The 17,237-nt window shown below is 46.8% G+C and overlaps 1 protein-coding gene across 1 annotated transcript in view; it reads right to left on the bottom strand.

Annotated features, from left to right (window-relative positions):
• LOC109909415 (short transient receptor potential channel 4-like) overlaps nucleotides 1-17,237 on the bottom strand; it is a 50,931-nt gene that overhangs the window by 14,460 nt on the left and 19,234 nt on the right. The window lies entirely within an intron of this gene.

The following is a 17,237-nucleotide window of genomic DNA, read 5'->3' as shown; positions in this document are numbered from 1 at the left end:
TATTACAGAGGACCAGCTGATCTATTACAGAGGACCAGCTGATCTATTACAGAGGACCAGCTGATCTATTACAGAGGACCAGCTGACCTATTACAGAGGACCAGCTGCTCTCTTACAGAGGACCAGCTGCTCTATTACAGAGGACCAGCTGATCTATTACAGAGGACCAGCTGATCTATTACAGAGGACCAGCTGCTCTATTACAGAGGACCAGCTGATCTATTACAGAGGACCAGCTGCTCTATTACAGAGGACCAGCTGATCTATTACAGAGGACCAGCTGATCTATTACAGAGGACCAGCTGCTCTATTACAGAGGACCAGCTGATCTATTACAGAGGACCAGCTGATCTATTACAGAGGACCAGCTGATCTATTACAGAGGACCAGCTGCTCTATTACAGAGGACCAGCTGACCTATTACAGAGGACCAGCTGCTCTATTACAGAGGACCAGCTGTTCTATTACAGAGGACCAGCTGATCTATTACAGAGGACCAGCTGACCTATTACAGAGGACCAGCTGCTCTATTACAGAGGACCAGCTGATCTATTACAGAGGACCAGCTGATCTATTACAGAGGACCAGCTGTTCTATTACAGAGGACCAGCTGCTCTATTACAGAGGACCAGCTGACCTATTACAGAGTACCAGCTGTTCTATTACAGAGGACGAGCTGATCTATTACAGAGGACCAGCTGACCTATTACAGAGGACCAGCTGATCTATTACAGAGGACCAGCTGTTCTATTACAGAGGACCAGCTGATCTATTACAGAGGACCAGCTGACCTATTACAGAGGACCAGCTGTTCTATTACAGAGGACCAGCTGCTCTATTACAGAGGACCAGCTGACCTATTACAGAGGACCAGCTGATCTATTACAGAGGACCAGCTGTTCTATTACAGAGGACCAGCTGACCTATTACAGAGGACCAGCTGTTCTATTACAGAGGACCAGCTGACCTATTACAGAGGACCAGCTGACCTATTACAGAGGACCAGCTGTTCTATTACAGAGGACCAGCTGTTCTATTACAGAGGACCAGCTGACCTATTACAGAGGACCAGCTGCTCTATTACAGAGGACCAGCTGACCTATTACAGAGGACCAGCTGATCTATTACAGAGGACCAGCTGTTCTATTACAGAGGACCAGCTGACCTATTACAGAGGACCAGCTGTTCTATTACAGAGGACCAGCTGACCTATTACAGAGGACCAGCTGACCTATTACAGAGGACCAGCTGTTCTATTACAGAGGACCAGCTGTTCTATTACAGAGGACCAGCTATGCAAGGATCTGCTTTAGGATCACTATTGTTTTCACTATATATACGCTACCTTTTGGTGATGTTATTCGGAAACATAATGTCAACAGATACACAGCTGTACATTTCGATGAAACATGGTGAAGCCCCAAAATTGCCTACCCTGGAAGACTGTGTTTCAGACCTAAGGAATTTTTTACAACTTTTAAACACGGAAAACACAGAGATGCTAGTTAAAGGTCCCACGAAACAAAGAGATCTGCTGTTTCATCTGACAGTTCATATTGATGGTTGTACAGTCATCTCAAATAAAACTGTGAAGGATCTTGGTGTTACTCTGTACCCTGATCTCTCTTTTGACCAACATATGAAAAATATTTAGAGATCAGCTTTTTTTCATCTTCACTTTTACTCCAAAAATTATGTCGAAAAGCTAATCCATGCTTTTGTCACTTTAAGATTAGACTACTGCAATACTCTACTCTCCGGCTACCCGGATAATGCACTAAATAAACTTCAGCTATTGCTAAATACGGCTGCTAAGATCTTGACTAGAACCAAAACATTTGATCATATTACTCCAGCACAAGCCTCTGGCATCCTGTTAAGGCTAGGGCTGATTCGATGTTTTACTGATAACCTATAAAGCATGACATGGACTTGCTCCTACCTATCTCTCCAATTTGGTTCTGCCATACATACCTACACATAAGCTCACAAGACGGATGTCTCCTTATTGTTTCTAGAATTTCTAAGCAAACAGCTAGAGGCAGGGCTTTCTCCTATAGAGCTCCATTTTATGGAAAGGTCTGCTGATCTATGTGAGAGACGGAGACTAGGTCTCAACCTTTAATTCTTTAATTAATGAAGACTCATCTCTTCAGTAGGTTCTATGATTGAGTAAAGTCTGGCCCAGGGGTTCGAATGTGAATGGCAAGGCACTGGAGTGACGAACCACCCTTGCTGTCTCTGCCTGGCTGGCTCCCCTCTCTCCAATGGGATTCTCTGCCTCTGAACCTATGAGTCACTCTCTTGCTAGTGCTATCCCATGCCGTCCCTAGGAAGGTGCATCACATTGAATATCGCTATACTCGACTTGAGTGGGTTGAGACACTGACATCTTCCTATCTGATTTTGCGCCCCCTCGGGCTCTTGCGGTGAGGGAGATCTTCATGGGCCATACTCCACCTTGTCTCAGGGGTAATAAGTTGGTGGGCTATTGATATCCCTCTGGTAGTGTGTGGGCTGTGCTTTGGCAAAGTGGGTAGGGTTATATCCTGCCTCGTTAGCCCTGTCCCGGGGTATCGTCGGATGTGGCCTCAGTGTTCCCCAACCCCCCCCCCCCCACCCCCATCTCAATGTCCAGTATCTACGCGGCAGTAGTGTATATGCCAGGGGCTAGCGTCAGTCTGTCTGGTGTAATTCTCCTGTGTTATCTGGTGTCCTTTTTTATCTTAAGTACTGTATGCTCCCTCTACTTGTTCCATCTCTCTTTTGCTCTCTTTCTCTCTTCCCAGAGGACCTGAGCCTTAGGACCATGCCTCAGGGCTACATGGCTTGGCGACTCCTGGCTGTCCCTGTCCCCAGTCCATCTGGTTGTGCTGCTGATCCAGTTTTTGCTGTTCTACCTGCGGCTATGGAACCCTGACCTGTTCACTGGATGTGCTACCTTGTCCCTGACCTGGTGTTTCCACATTTTTTACTCCCTCTCTCTCTCGCTCTCTCTCGCTCTCTCTCTATCATCTGCACCTTCTGTCTCAACCTCTGAATGCTCGGCTATGAAAAGCCAACTAACATTTATCCATCTATAACCACTGTGATTATTATTTGTACCTGCTGGTCATCTATGAACGTTTGAACATCTTGAAGAATGATCTGGCCCTAATTACCATACTTAATTACCATGTACTCTTATAATCTCCACTGGACACAGCCAGAATAGGACTGGCCACCCCTCAGAGCCTCGTTCCTCTCTAGGTTTATTCCTAGGTTCCTGCCTTTCTAGGGAGTTTTTTCCTAGCCACCATGCTTCTACATATCTGCATTGTTTTTTTCTATGAGGTGTTTGGCTGAGTTTCTGTAACAGCACTTCATGACATCTGCTTTATAAATCAATTTGAATGCCTGATTGACAGGGTTTAATCGTAATGTGGGTCCCAAATGGCACCATCATAGGGCTCTGGTCAAAAGTAGTGCACTATATAGGGAATAGGATGCCATTTGGGACACACTGATTTCTGATGTTCCTGATAGTGTGCGTGCATTTGTGTGTGGTCCAGATAATGTGTTTGCATAACAAAGTGATGTTGAAACAATGACTAGTATCGCTGCCAGTTAGGTCATGTTGTTGAGATGGAGTCTGACCTTACTATCATTATCTCTAAACTCCCGCAGAAGAGATGGATAAAGAGAGGTGGAGAAAGAGAGATTAAGAAATATAGGTGGAGATACAGTAGAGATGGAGAAAGAGAGGTGGAGATGGAGAAAGATAGGTGGAGAAACATTAGAGATGGAGAAAGAGAGGTGGAGATGGAGAAAGATAGGTGGAGATACAGTAGAGATGGAGAAAGAGAGGTGGAGATGGAGAAAGAGAGGTGGAGATACAGTAGAGATTGATCAAGAGAGGTGGAGATACAGTAGAGATGGAGAAGAGAGGTGGAGAAAGAGAGATGGAAAAAGAGAGGTGGAGATACAGTAGAGATGGAGAAGAGAGGTGGAGAAAGAGAGATGGAGAAAGAGAGGTGGAGATACAGTAGAGATGGAGAAGAGAGGTGGAGAAAGAGATGTGGAGATACAGTAGAAATGGAGAAGAGAGATGGAGATACAGTAGAGATGGAGAAGAGAGGTGGAGAAAGAGAGGTGGAGAAAGAGAGATGGAAAAAGAGAGGTGGAGATACAGTAGAGATGGAGAAGAGAGGTGGAGAAAGAGAGATGGAGAAAGAGAGGTGGAGATACAGTAGAGATGGAGAAGAGAGGTGGAGAAAGAGATGTGGAGATACAGTAGAAATGGAGAAGAGAGGTGGAGAAAGAGACATGGAGAAAGAGAGGTGGAGATACAGTAGAGATGGAGAAGAGAGGTGGAGAAAGAGAGGTGGAGAAAGAGAGGTGGAGAAAGATAGGTGGAGATACAGTAGAGATGGAGAAAGAGAGGTGGAGATGGAGAAAGAGAGGTGGAGATACAGTAGACAGATGCCACAATCTCCTCTGATAGAAAGATGAGAGGGATTAAATAAACTCTTCTATTACACTCCTCTCTCTCTCCATCTGATGGAGGGACAGAATCCTAACTCAGATGTAAGACAGTATGGTGTATGTAGACATTGTCTCAATAGCTAACTGCATGGGTGGCTCTATGCGTTCTTGTCCATCTAGTTAAAAGGGCCTCAGTTGAATCCTAAGTGTTTCAGAGTGTGTTTGTGTGTCAGACCTACTGTATTCTGTTCTATTTCTGTCCTTTGTTTAAAACTAGCTAAAACATAAATGTAACCTTGATAATACACACTGTAATTTGATTAAGTTGTTTGCATTTCAGGACTGTGTTTGTCTTCCAGTTACTTTTAATGTTGTATTTGGATGGATGGTTCCACCCTGGTTATCTGCACGGGATGCCAGGATGATTATGAGACAATGAGGGCTTGTTCTAAACTCTTCCAGGGAACTCGAGTGGAAACCATAAAGACAAAGCATTAGTAGAACAGAAATGTCTTACTATTAGTTAAATATGAATTGTTAACCATTAATATCAAAGAAATCAGGTAAATATGTAATTTTTCTATCACAGCAGATAGAAATACCTTGAGCTCCCTCGTAGATGGCATTGCCAGTGTTCTCTAAGTTCTGATGGGGAGAGTGTCCATATCTTTGTAGGCTGTAGGCCCATTTTGTTGCCATAGTACTTACTCACAGCCTGTTTTCTAACACCAGTAGGAAAGTTAAGTTTGATTTCATTTTAGTAGACACTCTTATCCATAGCAACTGGGCTTAAGTACTTTGCTCAGGTGCAAATCTACAGATTTTTCACATAGTCGGCTCAGGGATTTGAACCGACAACCTTTACAGTTACTGTCCCAGGGATCTTAACCAATAGGCTACCTGCCAACCCAGGAAATAAGCTTTTCACAGTTTCACATAATAAAATGTCGTCAATAGGCTACAGATGTATCACTATACACAAATCAGTAGCCTATACAGATGAAAGACAGTACATGCCTATTGACTTGTTTGCTAAAGAGGTCAACAGAAATTTAAATCAGATGATTAACATATTACTAAGAGAGTGTATAAATAAACCAACTGTAAATAGAGGAGTCACATGAGGGCTAGGAGATGTGGGGAGGACGATCTAGTCTAGTGGATCAGCTGTGATTTAAATCAAGCGACGAGCAGAGTTAAGCTTTCTCCTTCAGACCTCAGGGAGACCCTGTCTGTTTTAGCATACCTCTGTTCACCTGTTCATGGCTAAGTCTCAATGGCACCCTATTCCCTATATAGTGCACTATATTTTGATATGGGCCTATAGGGTAGTGTGCACTAAATATGGAATAGGGTTCCATTTTGGGATACACCCAATCAATCAACACAGAGATGGAAGAGAAGAGGCAATTATGTGTAGAAGAGATGCTGTGGAGAATAATATACTGTAAGAATTATGGTTCAAATATCCAGAGTGCAAGTGAATGGGGAAAATGTGTAAATCGCCCATAGTAGCGTATCTTTTTTATTTTTTATTTCACCTTTATTTAACCAGGTAGGCTAGTTGAGAACAAGTTCTCATTTGCAACTGCGACCTGGCCAAGATAAAGCATAGCAGTGTGAGCAGACAACAAAGAGTTACACATGGAGTAAACAATTAACAAGTCAATAACACAGTAGAAACCAAAGGGGGAGTCTATATACAATGTGTGCAAAAGGCATGAGGAGGTAGGCAAATAATTACAATTTTGCAGATTAACACTGGAGTGATGAATGATCAGATGGTCATGTACAGGTAGAGATATTGGTGTGCAGAAGAGCAGAAAAGTAAATAAATAAAAACAGTATGGGGATGAGGTAGGTGAAAAAGGGTGGGCTATTTACCAATAGACTATGTACAGCTGCAGCGATCGGTTAGCTGCTCAGATAGCTGATGTTTGAAGTTGGTGAGGGAGATAAAAGTCTCCAACTTCAGCGATTTTTGCAATTCGTTCCAGTCACAGGCAGCAGAGTACTGGAACGAAAGGCGGCCAAATGAGGTGTTGGCTTTAGGGATGATCAGTGAGATACACCTGCTGGAGCGCGTGCTACGGATGGGTGTTGCTATCGTGACCAGTGAGCTGAGATAAGGCGGAGCTTTACCTAGCATGGACTTGTAGATGACCTGGAGCCAGTGGGTCTGGCGACGAATATGTAGCGAGGGCCAGCCGACTAGAGCATACAAGTCGCAGTGGTGGGTGGTATAAGGTGCTTTAGTGACAAAACGGATGGCACTGTGATAAACTGCATCCAGTTTGCTGAGTAGAGTGTTGGAAGCCATTTTGTAGATGACATCGCCGAAGTCGAGGATCGGTAGGATAGTCAGTTTTACTAGGGTAAGCTTGGCGGCGTGAGTGAAGGAGGCTTTGTTGCGGAATAGAAAGCCGACTCTTGATTTGATTTTCGATTGGAGATGTTTGATATGAGTCTGGAAGGAGAGTTTGCAGTCTAGCCAGACACCTAGGTACTTTGCAGTTCTGAGAGAACCTGTTAATTAGAGTAGACCAACACATACAGAGAGAGACGTGAAAAGGGAATTATGTGCAGAAGCAAGAGGGGAGGAGGAAAAATATGTAATTCACAAACATTATATGGTTCAAATATCCAGTGTGTAATAGCATGGAGAAACACTTGTAAATTGCACATTTTCTCCTAGTAGTTCTCAGTTGAAAGTTAGACTTGAATTTGTATGTTTTCCACTGAGGGGAAAACCAGGGGAAATGGGGGTAGGGGCATTATATAGAAAAGGGGGGGGGGGGGGGTGGTATTAGTTGCAAGTAATCTCATTTGATACACTTAAATCTGCTAATTTATTAGCTGATCTATCCCCTTAAAAATAAAATAGGGTTGAAGTTGTTCTTTACCATTCGGCCATCAGATTTGCCACCAATATTCCTTATAGGACACATCACTGCACTCTATACTCCTCTGTAAACTGGTCATCTCTGTATACCTGTTGCAAGACCCACTGGTTGGTGCTTATTTATAAAACCCTCTTAGGCCTCACTCCCCCCTATCTGAGACATCTATTGCAGCCTTCATCCTCCACATACAACACCCGTTCTGCCAGTCACATTCTGTTAAAGGTCCCCAAAGCGCTTCTTTTCAGTTCACTGCAGCTAGCGACTGGAACGAGCTGTAACAAACACTCAAACTGGACAGTTTTATCTCAATTTCTTCATTCAAAGACTCATGGACACTCTTAATGACAGTTGTGGCTGCTTTGCGTGAATTATTGTTGTCTCTACCTTCTTGCCCTTTGTGCTGTTGTCTGTGCCCAATAATGTGTCATGACGTTGCCCTCTTTGGGTACAGCAAGCCCCATCCCCCTCTCTCTGCATCCTACACCTAGGCTGCTGTGGTCAGAGAGAGGTCGTAAATTCCTGGAGGAGATTATCTCCTCATGGCCACAGTATAGAGACAGAGCGAATTTTCATAGAAAACAAAGGAATTTCTTCTACCTCACAGAACTTGAGGTCCGAATAACATTTATGTTCCGGAGAAGGTATAAAAGATCAGTGAAGAATCCAGCTACGAACTGGTTCGTTTGGTGCAATTTTGTGGGGCTCATGGGAGACGGTGCGGCCACATTACCATAACGCTGTTGTCATGACGTTGCCCTCTTTGGGTACAGCGAGCACCATCCCCCTCTCTCTGCTCCTACAACCAGGCTGCAGTGGTCAGAGAGGTTGTAAATTCCTAGGGAAGACCCTGCCTCATGGCCACACAGTATAGAGACAGAGTGAAGTTTCATAGAGAACAAAGGAATTTCTTCCACCTCACAGAACTTGAGGCCCGAACAACATTTATGTTCCGGAGAAGGTATAAAAGATCGGTGAAGAATCCAGCTACGAACTGGTCAGTTTGTTACATTTTGGTGAAGCTCATGGGAGACGGTGTGGCCACATTACCATAACGCTGTTTATATAATAGCCTCAGATATGAGGTTTACATCTAATTGTTGTATAAGATGAATGAGTGAGGATGATACTGTTTGTAAAATTGTGTAATGTGATTCTGGACTGTTTAATGAAGAAAACTCCAATTCCCTTTTCTTCATTACGAGAGGACAAAGGTTGAGACGATTGCTGAATCTTTTAACCATACCACGTGGTTAAACTCTTAGACTATTGACACCGACAGAATAAGAACAAGTCTTTGATATTAATGACTAGTCTGCAGCTAGGAATTCGGTATCATTGAATGCGAAGAACGACAACCGCAGAGACATCCATTCTACAACAACATGAATGAATGTCACTCTGAACTACCCACGACAGAGAGAGAGAGAGAAGACGGAAACTCTCTAACAGAAACTAACTTATCAACAGCGATCGAGATGACACACGGAGCGTAAATATATATATTGATTGCAATTGTTCCCGAATGAGTGAGCGTTCATGTGCAAAGGATTAGCATTTCAATTGTTATAATTATCAACTCTGTAGGGACTTCTCAGTCGACCCCCACTTCCCTTTTTGTCTAACAAGCCGCCATACCGGTTTAGCCCACTAGGGCACATTCCCCTATCATTTCTTGTAACCATTTTTATTCTGTTTGTTTGTGTGTGCACTTCTGTGATTGTTTAGTTAGTTAATAAATACATTATTTGAGACTATTGATGTATGGATGACACATAGTGAAGACTGGGTTCGTGCAGATAACCAACAATTTACAACGTTTGGAATGAGACGAACGTGAGGTAAAATAAATCATTCATTCATTCAGAAGACTATTGATCAGATATGAAAATATCTGAAAAGTTATATTAGGAAAATTATAACTTTGTAATCTGATTATTTTCCTTGGTGCCCCGACTTCCTAGTTATTTACAGTTACATGATTAATCAGTTTAATCGCGTAATACTAATTACAGAGAATATTTGATAAAAACGAAGTCTCATTTAATGACAGTAAAGACACGACAAATGTTTGTACCATGTTTTGTGCTGCTACCATGTTGTGTTGCTACCATGTTGTTGTATGTTGTGTTGCTACCATGCTGTGTTGTCATGTGTTGCTGCCATGCCATGTTGTTGTCTTAGGTCTCTCTTTATGTAGTGGTGTGTTGTCTCTCTTGTCGTGATGTGTGCTTTGTCCTATATTTTTATTTAATTTATTTACATTTTGAATCACCTGTACCCGCAGGAGGCCTTTTACCTTTTTGTAGGCCGTCATTGTAAATAGGAATTTGTTCTTAAGTGATTTGCCTGGTTAAATAAAGGTTAAAAAAAAGGTTGTTAAAAAATGTATCCTTATAGGAATGAGTATGTGTCACGCCTTGGTCTTAGTATTTTGTGTTTTCTTTATTTATTTGGTCAGGCCAGGGTGTGACATGGGTTTATTTTGTGGTGTGTTTTTTGATTTGGGGTTTTAGTAGGCATTGGGATTGTGGCTGAGTAGGGTTGTCTAGTAAAGTCTATGGCTGCCTGAGGCGGTTCTCAATCAGAGTCAGGTGATTATCGTTGTCTCTGATTGGGAACCATATTTAGGTAGCCTGGGTTTCACTGTGTGTTTGTGGGTGATTGTTCCTGTCTCTGTGTTAGTTTGCACCAGATTGGCGCAGTCACTTTGGATTTTCTTTTTTCATTGTTTTGGAAGAGAAGAGAAGAGAAGAGAACGGGGCGCCATTCTCCTTGTGGAGATGGTGCTAAATACATCAACACGGTCGGTCCCTGGGATTGGGCTGGCCAACACGATTCGTTTTGCTTGGAAGGAAAAGGAGTTGGAGCCTTTAGGACGGGAAACTTTTGGAAGGATAATATTGATGGGGATTCTAAAGCTGACGGTGAAGGACGTGTTTTGTTTCCAAGGCAACTCGTTGGAGGGAGCATACGACGTGGCACTATATACAGAGGAGAAACACGATGATATCCTGAGAAGGGCAAGAGCAGTGGGAGGCGAGAGGCCGATGAGCCACTATGAAATAACAAGCCTGGCGAAGAATAACTTTAGGGTTGTAACTGTCAACATTTACAACCCATACGTTAAGGATGAAGAGGTGAGGGCCTTTCTGGGGAGATACATGGATAACGTCTCCTCAGCAAGGCACCTCAAAGACTCCCTTGGGTTTTGGAATGGGAGGAGAGGCTTCCAGGCCCTCCTCAGAGAGGACCCAAAGGGACATGGTGGCTACCTCCATCCTCCTGCTATGTTCTCCCTAGGGGCTGACAGGGGGACGTTGTTTTATACACGTCAGCCCCCATTTTGCAGGCGCTGTATGGCCTACGGCCACATATTCGCCTCGTGCAGCACAAGAAAATGCAGATTTTGTGGATCTGAGGAACACGAGGCGAAGGATTGTGACAAGCCTAAGGCGTGCCACGGGTGTGGCTCGTCAGCACACCTGTGGCGGGGGTGCCCGGCTCGTCAGAGGTCATATGCGTCTGCGGCTGGGGGGGGAGCAGGAGCGGGGGATGGGGGAAGAAGAGGGGGGGAAGGAAGCAAGCCTCATGACCAGAGTACAGGTCCAGAGGGGAAGGCCGCAAGGAAGGAGGAGGAGCAAGAAGCGGCGGATGGAAGAGAGAAGGAAACGGAAGGCACGGGAGTAGGAGAACCAGGAAAAGCGGCGGAAGAAGGCAACCGAGTGGAGGAGCATGAGAGAGAAGAAAGCGAGGGAGGAGTGTTGGAGAAGGAGACGGTGGAAGAGCAAGTGGACTGGGGGGAAAGTGCCCTGGTGGAAGAGATGAGGGGTATGGTGGAGGAGCTGGTGGGGGGGGAGGGTGGTATCTCTCCACTACCGCCATCACCAAAGAAGAGAATGAAGAGGAGGGTGCGATTGGCCGACAGTGAGAGGGAGGGGATGGCCAAGAGAGTGATGGGGGTGGGAGAAACCTCTGGGTTGCTGCTGGTTTCCCCAGGCCCTCAACTTCTGTTGGGTGGGGACACACCTAACAAGACTCAGGACTGGGTACAGGAGGAGGTGGGGAGTTTTTTGTTTGGGGACTCAGCCTCCCCGATTTTTTTCCAATCCAGCTGCAGCACTGGGGAGGGGGAGGATTGTGGGGGTAGACCCAGGGTGCAGGGCACCCCGGAGCCAAACACTATTCCTGCATCCTGGGTTGGTGAGATGGAGGAAGTGGGGGGGATGTCGGGAGTACGGATGGTGTTTTCACCGGTAGATATGGAGCAGGGGAGCATCGGGTGAGTCTCCTGTTTTTGTTTTTTTCTGTCTGGGTTTAGAATTTGAGTGTATTACATGTTTTTATTTGATTCTTTCATGGGGTCTAATTTTACTTTTGTTACTTTAAATGTAAGGGGTTTAAGGGATTTTGTTAAGAGGAGGGCGGTTTTTAGTTATTTGGAGGGTGTGGGGTTTGATTTTTGTTTTTTACAGGAGGTTCACCTGAGGGATGGAGGGGATGTTAGTAGGTTTAAGAGGGAGTGGGACAAGGGGGAGTCGGTTTGGGGTATTGGGGGGGTGCACTCATCGGGGGTAGGGATTTTGTGTGGGCACAGGGAGGTAAAAGTGGAGGATTCTTTTGTGGTAATGCAGGGGAGGGTTATAGGGGTGGATGTCACGATAAGGGATTGTAAATTTAGATTAGTGGTGGTGTATGGGCCACAGGTGGTGGCAGACAGGAGGGAGATGGTGGACTGTCTGACGCCCCTGTGTGTCACAAATAGGAAATTAGTGATAGGGGGGGATTTTAATACAGATTTAGGAATAGGGGGGGATAGCAGTGCAGGCGCCATTACCAGGCTAATGGCTTGCCATGGTCTGGTTGATGGTGGTCTGCACACTACTCCGAAAATGGCCGGTCCAATATGGCGCAACTCCAGGGGGGTTGAGCGGAGGCTCGACTATATTTTTGTACCCAGGTCTTTGGGTAAGTTGTCTGGGCGGCTGTTGCCTGTTTTCTTTTCGGATCACGACGGGGTGCTCCTGCAGGTGGGGTCTCCAGTCTGCCTCTTTGGTAGGGGGTACTGGAAGTTAGATCGGGATGTGCTGGAGGAGCAGGCTTTTGTTGACAGGTTTTATGATTTCTTTTGGAGGCTTGAAGGCCTCCGGTCCATGTGCGAGGGGGTGTTAGAGTGGTGGGAATTAGTTAAGGTGAGGATTAGGGCTTTTATAATAGGGTATTGCAAGAGGAAAAAAAGGGAGGAGAGGAGGGAGGTGGATCGTATCCAAAGGTTAATTGAACTCGAGTATGAGGCAGGCAACCTCGGCGGGTCGTTTGACTGGGAGAGATCCGCTACCCTAAAGGCGCAGCTCAGGGAGTTGCAGGAGCGGAAGGCTCGAGCTTTCCTGGAGCGTGCGCATAGTGGCTTTCTAGAACACAATGAGACTTGTTCCGCTATGTTCTTTAAGTCGGTTAGGGCCAGACAGAGTAGGAAGGTAATGCATGGCATTAGGGAAGAAAATGGTAGTATAGTTAGAGAACCAGAGGATATGGTCAGGGTGACAACTGATCATTTCCAAGGTTTATTTAAGGAAAGGGAAATAGATGTAGAGCAGGGAAATGTGTTTTTAGAACACTTGTCCAGGCGGTTGCCGGAGGACATTAGAGAAGTGATGGAGGCCCAGATTTCACTAGAAGAGGTTGAGAGCGCTCTTAGGAGGATGGGAAAAGGGAAGGTGCCTGGGATGGATGGGCTGCCGGCTGAGTTTTATCTCAAGTTTTGGGGTATACTTGGACCAGTGGTCCTCGAAGTCTTGAAGGCCATCCTTGAGACGGGGGTCCCGGGGGGATCAATGGCTGTTGGTGTGCTGTCACTTTTATATAAGAAGGGGGAAGTAACAGACCTTGGCAACTGGCGGCCATTGACCATGCTGTGCGTAGATTACAAGCTACTTGCAAAGGTTTTAGCAGACCGGTTGCGCACAGCCCTTCCCTACGTCGTTCATGAGGATCAGACGTGCGGGGTAGAGGGCCGCTCTATTAGATGGAACCTACAGTTAATCAGGGACTCTATCGCTTGGGTTGAAGATAGAGGACTGCCTTTAATGGTAGCAGCGCTAGATCAGGCGAAAGCCTTTGATCGCGTGAATAGATCCTTTTTATTCAGAGTGTTAGGTCGATTAGGATTTGGGGAGAAGTTCATAGGATGGATTCGTACATTATATGTCGGAGCGGGGTGCCGAGTTAGTGTAAATAGTCACTTGGGTGACGTTTTTGACCTCTCGTCTGGGGTCAGGCAGGGGTGCCCACTCTCGGCTCTCCTCTTCGTTCTGTACATGGAGCCTCTGGGGGCTGCCATTAGGGCAGACACAGGGGTGGAAGGCTTGTTGATCCCTGGAAGTGGTGGGCTGCGTGTTAAGATGACGCAGTACGCCGACGACACTTCCTTGCTGCTGTGCAAGGACTCGTGCCTGACAAGGTCCCTTGCCATCTTTGGGGATTTCACCCGAGCGTCGGGAGCGGTTCTGAACCATGCAAAGTCTTCCGTCAAGTTTTTCGGTAGATGGCGCGGTAGAACGGATGTGCCCGGGGGGTTATCTCTCTGTGAGGGGGCCCTGAGGATTCTCGGGGTCCATTTTGAGACCTCCGGCTCAGCGACGCTGAACTGGAACATGCGTATCGCAGTGGTACAGAGGAAGCTAGCAATGTGGAAGGCTAGGTATTTGTCTTTTATGGGCAAAGTCCTGGTCCTAAAGGTGGATGTGTTGCCGTCTCTTTTGTATTTGGCGTACATCTACCCATTGCCGGCTTGTCTGAGGAGGCCTCTAGTGAGGCTTGTGTTTCAGTTCATGTGGAGTGGCAGGTGCGAGTGGGTCGCCAGGGCGCGCATGATCTGTCCCATCGGGGAGGGAGGTAGGGGGGGTACCACATTTCCCCCTCAAGCTGGACACAATTTTTGTTTCTTTCTTGTTAACGGAGCTTGCTCATCCAGTGATACACCCATCCGGTTACCTCCTGCGGGTGTTCTTCTCATATCAGGCGAGAAGCATAATGGTGTGGTCTAACACGGGTCCTCGGGCAGAACAGCTGCCGTGGCACTTTGGTCATGCGGCCAAGTGGCTGCGTGCGCACCCTGAGGTTGAAGTTGCCCGAGTAGGTTTAGATCACAGGCACCTGTACGAGGAGGCCAGAAAGGCAGGGAGTCCGGTGCCTGTAGTGGGCATCTCGGAAGTGGTCTGGGAGGGAGTGCAGACGCGGGGTCTGGACAACAGGCTCAAGGACCTGAATTGGTTGAGCCTCCATAGGTGCTTGCCGGTACGTTCCATCATGTACCGGTATAGTTTGGTGCAATCCCCCACCTGTCCAAGATCCTCTTGTGGCAGGGAGGAGACTGTGCGCCATGTCTTTTGGGACTGTGCCTTTGCCGGAGTAGTATGGTCTAGGGCACGGGTGTTGTTAGGTTTGGTAAGGGGGGATTTTGTATTGACGTGGGCCAGGTTAGAGAGAGGTGTAGGGAGAGCGAGAGGGACGGATAGGGACAGGTTTCTGCTCTGGCTTCTCATGAGTCTCTTTAAACGGGGGCTGTGGGAAGCCAGGCAGAACATGGTGAAGACAGGGAGAGATTGGGGGGTGGAAGGGATAGTGAGGAGGGTGGAAGGAGATTTGAGGGGGAGGATGAAGAGGGAGGAGAGGAAGTGGGGGCAGCATGCTGCTCGGGAGAGGTGGAAGGGGGGTTTAGGGCTGGGTGTCATTTAGATTTGTAAGGGGATAGATTAGGGATGGGGAGATAGGGAAAGGTATTTTGTAGGGTGACGGGAGGGAAGATGCTCCCCTGAGGTTTTGTTTGGGGTTTATGTTTAGTTAAATTAGTTAAATTAAAATACCATTATTTGAGTATGTATGAAAATTATGAGTTGTAAAGAATGAATGGTATTGAAGATAATAAATTATTTTTTATTAAAAAAAAAAAAAAAATTGGCGCAGTCACTTTGGATTTTCTTTTTTCATTGTTTTGGAAGAGAAGAGAAGAGAAGAGAACGGGGCGCCATTCTCCTTGTGGAGATGGTGCTAAATACATCAACACGGTCGGTCCCTGGGATTGGGCTGGCCAACACGATTCGTTTTGCTTGGAAGGAAAAGGAGTTGGAGCCTTTAGGACGGGAAACTTTTGGAAGGATAATATTGATGGGGATTCTAAAGCTGACGGTGAAGGACGTGTTTTGTTTCCAAGGCAACTCGTTGGAGGGAGCATACGACGTGGCACTATATACAGAGGAGAAACACGATGATATCCTGAGAAGGGCAAGAGCAGTGGGAGGCGAGAGGCCGATGAGCCACTATGAAATAACAAGCCTGGCGAAGAATAACTTTAGGGTTGTAACTGTCAACATTTACAACCCATACGTTAAGGATGAAGAGGTGAGGGCCTTTCTGGGGAGATACATGGATAACGTCTCCTCAGCAAGGCACCTCAAAGACTCCCTTGGGTTTTGGAATGGGAGGAGAGGCTTCCAGGCCCTCCTCAGAGAGGACCCAAAGGGACATGGTGGCTACCTCCATCCTCCTGCTATGTTCTCCCTAGGGGCTGACAGGGGGACGTTGTTTTATACACGTCAGCCCCCATTTTGCAGGCGCTGTATGGCCTACGGCCACATATTCGCCTCGTGCAGCACAAGAAAATGCAGATTTTGTGGATCTGAGGAACACGAGGCGAAGGATTGTGACAAGCCTAAGGCGTGCCACGGGTGTGGCTCGTCAGCACACCTGTGGCGGGGGTGCCCGGCTCGTCAGAGGTCATATGCGTCTGCGGCTGGGGGGGGAGCAGGAGCGGGGGATGGGGGAAGAAGAGGGGGGGAAGGAAGCAAGCCTCATGACCAGAGTACAGGTCCAGAGGGGAAGGCCGCAAGGAAGGAGGAGGAGCAAGAAGCGGCGGATGGAAGAGAGAAGGAAACGGAAGGCACGGGAGTAGGAGAACCAGGAAAAGCGGCGGAAGAAGGCAACCGAGTGGAGGAGCATGAGAGAGAAGAAAGCGAGGGAGGAGTGTTGGAGAAGGAGACGGTGGAAGAGCAAGTGGACTGGGGGGAAAGTGCCCTGGTGGAAGAGATGAGGGGTATGGTGGAGGAGCTGGTGGGGGGGGAGGGTGGTATCTCTCCACTACCGCCATCACCAAAGAAGAGAATGAAGAGGAGGGTGCGATTGGCCGACAGTGAGAGGGAGGGGATGGCCAAGAGAGTGATGGGGGTGGGAGAAACCTCTGGGTTGCTGCTGGTTTCCCCAGGCCCTCAACTTCTGTTGGGTGGGGACACACCTAACAAGACTCAGGACTGGGTACAGGAGGAGGTGGGGAGTTTTTTGTTTGGGGACTCAGCCTCCCCGATTTTTTTCCAATCCAGCTGCAGCACTGGGGAGGGGGAGGATTGTGGGGGTAGACCCAGGGTGCAGGGCACCCCGGAGCCAAACACTATTCCTGCATCCTGGGTTGGTGAGATGGAGGAAGTGGGGGGATGTCGGGAGTACGGATGGTGTTTTCACCGGTAGATATGGAGCAGGGGAGCATCGGGTGAGTCTCCTGTTTTTGTTTTTTTCTGTCTGGGTTTAGAATTTGAGTGTATTACATGTTTTTATTTGATTCTTTCATGGAGTCTAATTTTACTTTTGTTACTTTAAATGTAAGGGGTTTAAGGGATTTTGTTAAGAGGAGGGCGGTTTTTAGTTATTTGGAGGGTGTGGGGTTTGATTTTGTTTTTTACAGGAGGTTCACCTGAGGGATGGAGGGGATGTTAGTAGGTTTAAGAGGGAGTGGGACAAGGGGGAGTCGGTTTGGGGTATTGGGGGGGTGCACTCATCGGGGGTAGGGATTTTGTGTGGGCACAGGGAGGTAAAAGTGGAGGA

The sequence above is a fragment of the Oncorhynchus kisutch genome, linkage group LG18, assembly GCF_002021735.2.
Source record: "Oncorhynchus kisutch isolate 150728-3 linkage group LG18, Okis_V2, whole genome shotgun sequence".
Classification (NCBI taxonomy): Eukaryota; Metazoa; Chordata; class Actinopteri; order Salmoniformes; family Salmonidae; genus Oncorhynchus; species Oncorhynchus kisutch.
This window is presented reverse-complemented; position numbering and strand designations above follow the sequence as displayed.